The sequence below is a fragment of the Pseudomyrmex gracilis genome, unplaced genomic scaffold (assembly GCF_002006095.1).
Source record: "Pseudomyrmex gracilis isolate BER0280 unplaced genomic scaffold, ASM200609v1 scaffold_300, whole genome shotgun sequence".
In the NCBI taxonomy this organism is placed as follows: domain Eukaryota; kingdom Metazoa; phylum Arthropoda; class Insecta; order Hymenoptera; family Formicidae; genus Pseudomyrmex; species Pseudomyrmex gracilis.
This window is the reverse complement of record NW_018020884.1, coordinates 126,951-134,257: the sequence shown is the minus strand read 5'-3', so window position 1 is coordinate 134,257 and position 7,307 is coordinate 126,951.

Here is a 7,307-nt window from a genome sequence, read left to right as displayed (position 1 = left end):
TTTTATTAGAGAACGCGTTACAAAAGGTCACGGAAAACGTAAAGAAATCTCGAGCCGATGATCCAGCCTGTCGACGATTCCGAATCCGGCGGCTCACTCTTCTTTGAACCTCGCCGTAAACAACCCCGTTGCTACCCGAACAAAAGCATCCAAGCGATCGATCGTTCGACGAACATCTTCTTATACTCCGTGGACGACACGCGCCGCATCTCGCAACAGTATCATATTAAAGTTATATGGTTAGATATTATAAAATGAAAACAAAAAATAAAAAAACTAAAAACTTCAAAATTAAATTTCTTTCTTTACGACAAAACTAAATTAAAGTTTATAAGTTTTATAACAAAAAACAAGTTATAAACTGTGAAACACTTATTTAAAGATTATAACAAACGGCGCAGAAAAACTTCTCAGATTTTACTTAACCACAATGTACATGAGTCCATTTAAAACAAACGTTACATTTCTCAAAGAACTTGTGTCAAAGAACTTAACACAATAAAGAACTTGAGTTCCTAGTAGTTCCTAATATGTGATACCTCATATTAAGAGCGGCTGCGTGTCTCATATTAGGGAATTATAAAATTGGAGAAAATTTAAGGTTATAAAGACAAAGTATGCAATAAATTGACAAAACTACATGATAAATCACTTATAATGGATGTGTACATTTAAGTGAATTGAAATGACAGTGGGACCTATGAAATAAAAGTGTCAGATACATACCTTCAGGTACCTTAAGAGTATAATGATTATTCGTTGATTCGCTCGTGAAATTGTCAAGAGATTGAGTTGAAAGGCCGATCCGAGCAGTAAAATACAAGTTGGTCGTGTATCACAAATAGTCTTTATTAAATTCAACAGACGTTTCGGTCAATGGTTTAGACCTTCATCAGTGTATAGAAATGTGATTTGAAAAAGATAACACGCGAGCAAACAGCATCCAAAACAGTCGCACAGGACACTGTGTACAGTACACTGTGTCCTGTGCGACTGTTTTGGATGCTGTTTGCTCGCGTGTTATCTTTTTCAAATCACATTTCTATACACTGATGAAGGTCTAAACCATTGACCGAAACGTCTGTTGAATTTAATAAAGACTATTTGTGATACACGACCAACTTGTATTTTACTCGGATCGGCCTTTCAACTCAATATAATGATTATTTTTTTCTCTGCGCGACAACGACAACTCCCTCGCAGATATTACGCCACCTTCGGCAATGAGCGACACTAACAAAAGGTTTGATGTTTTTAGGTAAGTGATATGTTAAAAATATGCAGTTTTGAATTTATAGCTGTTTACATGAAATAGCTCGCTATCTCGTATTAGACGGCCATCTCATAATAGGCACCTTTACCCTAGAGTTTGTATTTATTTTGTGCGAAGTTTCAAAACAGTTGATTAAAAAAAGACATATAGGAAGTGTTGCCGGTGCGAAAAACAATTTCTTTATCCGTTTCTGATTTAATTTTCTATCATAAATTTAAAGTATATGGTTTGTAGTTATTTAGCCAAGTTGAATACAGTTGATTAAAAAAAGTTATATTAATAATAAGAGAAATATTTTTATCTATTATTGTAAGTACATTGCACTGCAATAGTTTTAATAAAATAATAACTTAAATAAATAATAAATGAAATGTGTTGAATAGCTTGATAATGAGTAGATAAAAGAATTACATTTCAGTAAGAAACAAGTGGTCTCGCGGATTGAGTACAGGGACTACAAATATGAAGGTTTTGAATTCGAATCCTATCATCATTTTAGGATTTTTTTCGGATCCCGGCATAGACGTAGAATATATAGACTGCGCGGTTGGCTGAAAAGATGTCTTCATGGCTGACAGAGACAACATACTTTGAACAGTAACTTTTTCTCTGTCTATCAATGTCCGTGGTGGGATCAGGGCCTACTGTTTCATACCACTTAACCTGCCATTACCCCTTAATCTCTTTTGCTCCTTTTCATCCCCACTATTTTTCTATCTCCACTTTTCCACGACTATTCTATCAATCAGCGAAGACTTATTTTTCCCTCACTACTTCGCTAGACAAAGATGAGGCTACTGTTCAACACCAGCTGTCTCTCAATGTTGAAGACATTTTCTTAACATGGCAAAGGTAGGGAACGCGCAGTCTATACATTCTACGTCTATGGGGTTCCGGTATCTTTTATCGAGTTAATCAGTTGATCGGTAAACTGAATCAGTCCTCTAAAAATTAATTCCAGTTAAATCTTGAATTAATTTTTCTTTGTACAAAGCGATGTACTATTGATTTTTTTAAAATATATTAACGTAATATTGCTGTGATGTATTTCGGCGGACATTTTAATATTACTGTGATATTACATTAAGAATATCCGAGGGAACTCAAGAAAAAAAAAAAAAAAANAAAAAAAAAAAAAAAAAAAAAAAAAAAAAAAAAAAAAAAAAAAAATATCGTACGATATAATCCCACATAGCACGTAATATTATTGCAATATCACAGAGTAATATTGTTTTTCCATAGCAATATTACATTCTAATATACTAATATATTAGAAATATTACCGTAATATTAATGTAATATCACAGTAATATTAAAATGTCCGCCAAAATGCATCACAGCAATATTACGGTGATATATTCAACAAAAAATCAATGACACATCGCCTTGTAACAGAAGAAATTAATTCGAGTTTTCACTCGAATTAATCTTTAGAGGCCTGGATTCAGTTTACCGATCACCTGATTAATTTGATGAAAGATACGGGGACTCGAAAAAAAGTGATGGTAGGATTTGAACTCGAGATCTTTATATTCGTAGCCCCTGCACTCAGTCCACAAGACCACTTGTTGCTTACTAAAATGTAATTTTCTTATCTACTCATTATCAGTTTATTCTATACATTTCATTTATTATTTATTTAAGTTATTATTTTATAAAACCTATTGCAGTGCAATGTATCTACAACAATGGATAAAAATATTATGTTTGACTTAGTCCTTCGTCTCTTTAACTCCTACCATCCTCGTCTTCAATTCACCATAGAGGTGGGTTATAACAAACTAAATTTTCTGGACATCACCATAATCAAGAGAAATAATTTTTTAATACATGACTGGTATCACAAGCCGACTTTTTCTGGCAGATACCTTAATTTCTATTCTAACCACCCAATTAGCCAGAAAAAAGGCACAGTAATAGGTCTTATTGATAGAGCCTTCTTTTTATCTCATCCTGACTTCCATAAGAAAAACTTTGACTACGTTATTAACATACTTATTGACAATAATTACTCCCTTGACTTTATTTATAACATTTTTTAAAAAAAACTCAAATACAATTTTTTAAAGAATAATGACTTAAAGATGATCTTCTTGACTAATAATAACCTTGATGAAAAATCTTCTCGTTGATTTGTGATGCCTTACATACAGAATTTCTTTGAGAAATTTTTGTCAACTTTTCCTAGAGAGACTGACACACATCCTGCTTTTTACAGTCTCAATAAATTGTCCAGGTTCATTAAGATACTAAAAGATCCTATACCTCCTCTTTCTTGTTCTTTTGTTGTCTACAAAATTAACTGCAAGGATTGTGAGGCTTCCTATGTAAGCCAGACTGGTAGAATTTTGCGGTCCAGAATCAGCGAACACAAAAATCATATTAAACGAAACACCACGCAAACCTCTGTTATTACAGATTACAGAATTAATTATTCTCACGATTTCATTTGGGATAATGTCGAACTTTTGGATTGTGAAAGACACTATCATAAGCGTTTAATCTCTGAAACTCTACATATTAAGAAACAAACTCACGGCCTCAATTTGCACAGTGACACGGAAAACCTCGACAAGTCTTATTTACCATTTGTTGTTAATACAGCTTAAATTCTCCTATGCGCATGTCTCAACCTGTGAATTCACTGTTTAATTTGATGTCTTTTCAAATTTCAATCAGTCATACACATCAGCTCTTGTTTGCGATACGACTTGTGTAACATCTTAATTATCATCATTCATCTTATTTGTACGAAGTTTTGTTAAACAGCACATATCTGTAAGTTAACATATTAATCTTATATTGCGCGTATTTACGTTTATAAAAAAATCTTAATATTTTGCTATATTGTATTTGTAGAATTTGATAAAGACCTAAACCGAAGATCGAAACGTTATGCTTATATACATCATTGAATAAATAATATTACCATCACACATTCGCACAACAACACCTGTGTATTTAGTTCCAACTGCCTGTCACAAAATTTACAAATTTTTGGAACTATTTGTCCTTTTTCTGAGTAAAAATATTCTTTTTTTTTATTATTATAATTATTGTTATAGTTTTTGTTTTTGTTTTTGTTATTATTGTTATTGTTATTATTGGTATTATTGGTATTATTGTTATCATTGTTATTATTGTTATTGTTGTTATTATTATTAGTAGTATTGCTATTGTTATTGTTATTATTAGTATTATTATTATTAGTATTAGTAGTATTATTATTATTAGTATTATTAGTGGTATTAGTGGTGTGTTAGTACATATAATTTAAAATATATCTGAGTGGTTGGTGTCAATGGATGACCTCAGGTTTAGGTAATAATAAACTTGAATATAAAATAAAAAGGCGTTACTGAACTGGTTGCTGGATGTTATGCAGATGTATTGGATTTCAAATATTACAGACGTTTTGACTTTTGGTTCAAATCTTCATCAGTGTTCTGTGCATAGGAATTACATAATCGGTCATAGAAATCAAAACTAATTTAACTCATAATAAATAAACGTAATAACACAATAAGAAATTAAAGTTAATTTGACATAATAATAAATAAATAGTAATGTGACACACCTTCAATCCAAAATCTCGTGAAAATAGAGTGACGACATTATCAGTCAAATAATAAAACAATGTTGTTAAGTCAAGGGTGTTGTCTAGACTAATGCTAAAAAGTGGTAATGTCTCGGATCTGAAGGTATGTTTACAATGAAGTCAATGAAAACATTATTGAAGCCTGTTTAACAGCGGTAAATATAAATCATCTAACGTGTCTGTATCTTGCATTTTATTAAGACCATGATATTGTAATTTAATGTGCAACATTTCGGAAGTTAATCTCTTAATGTAGTTGGATTCTCTGTCTAATATTTTTGAAGAGTCTCATTTAAATATATGCCCAGTGTTTGAAAAATGTTCTGCTAGTACTGAATTACGATCTTGTTTTTTTACATAGTTTTTATGTTCATTAATCCTTGTTTTAATTTGTCTTTTTGTCTGTCCTGTGTAGGTGTAATCACATGATTCACACGAAATGCGATAAACTACGTTATTCTGTTGATTTCTGTCCATCGGATCCTTATATGTTCTAATAAATTTGTTTAATTAAAATAAATTCCTAAATGATAATCTTGTGTTTGGTATTTTGCTTATGAGTGGGTTAAAACTATTATTTTGTGTGGGTATAAATGGAATTGTGAAATATTTAATTGGTTCATTATTGTGTGAATCTAGTTGTAGGTAATTGTTATTTAATTTTGTTGTAAATAAAACTTTTAATCTTTTGTTAATTGTCTTGAAAATTAGTTCTATTGGATAATTATTTTGTATTAATATTTGTATTTGTCTATTTATTTATTATTATGTCAAATTAACTTTAATTTCTTATTGTGTTTATTTATTATTACGTTTATTTATTATGAGTTAAATTAGTTTTGATTTCTAATACCGATTATGTAATTCCTATGCACAGAACACTGATGAAGACTTGAACCAAAAGTCAAAACGTCTGTAATATTTGAAATCCAATACATCTGCATAACATCCAGCAACCAGTTCAGTAACGCCTTTTTATTTTATATTCATGTTTAAAATATATTATTACAACGCGTGAACAAATGTTTTGTTACCATATGCTGATTATTATAGTCAAATTTTAATAAATATGTACGAAATGATATCAAAATATGTATACACATTTATATGTATCACTTTTATTATATAATAATAGTTATATAGTAAGTAATTATACAGTAAAAATGTTATATACAAAGTGTTTTTTGTTGATATAATACATTTTGAAAACAAATTTATAAAGACGTTCTAATTTTTCAGATGTTTGAATAATTTTTATATTTATGCTTATTTTTTAAGTATAAAAACATTGGAAATATTTATTTAAAATTATAGTAATAATATAACTAAAATATTGTACATATATGAATTTATATTGAGATTGCATTTACACTCTGAAATATTTTACGATATTCTCAAGATAAAATTTGTTGTGTGTACAGATGTCCGACAGCACAGATGTGTAAAAGATATCCACCGAATATTTGGACATTTTGAAATATTCAGTAGATATTCATGAGATATATTTGGAATATTTGGAATAAATCTTATAACATGCAAAAGATATCCTTTTATATCTTTTGGCTTTGCATAAAATATTTTTCGATATCTTATTGTAATATCCCAAAAATTACTTATTAGAATATCTCTGGGATTGCACTTGAAAATCCAGATCATTTTGGGATATCCGCAAGATAAAGTGTGGGAACATAAGAACACATGTCTTGAGTCGACAAAGTACATAGTACCATATTAATAAGTATTATACATATTTATTAAGTACATACTTGCTTGTTGTTATGGCTTCTTGACTATTGGCGAGCGGTTACGTTTCAAATTGTCAAAGATCCATTTGCAGTTTGTAGCTGAAGATGATCAAAATAAAGTGATCGAAACTTTTTACATATAAAAGAAGCCTTTTTGCCTTTAATCCAAAAAAAAACAAAAAAACAAAAAACAAAAAAAAAACAAAAAAAAACAAAAAAAAAAACAACCACTGCCACCAGTGGAATATAGCTTGTAAGTTTTTTTGTTTATAATTTTTCAGAGCTTATTTTTAATTGAACTAATTTAATTTGAAATGAAGATGAAGAAGTAAAAATATATATAAATAAGTGTCAACAAAATGCAAACAACGCAAAATCTATCTCTAAATGTATGCATACATTTGCGAATGTGAACGCATATATATAAATGTATGCATACATATATATACGCACATTATTTCCGCACAACATCCTACGATTGGCTCTTACTGACCAGACTTACATATATTTATTAGTTTGATACTAAAGAGCTAGAGATAATTCTCTATTAATTATTATTTGTAAATTTACGCTGGTGAAAGAAAGCGGTATTACAGTATATACACAGTTTGTCCGGAAAGTTCCCGGACTGATTTTTTCTAGCGCGGGTAAGCGGCGCTATCGAGCGGTCAACGCTGGAACTACTTAGTAT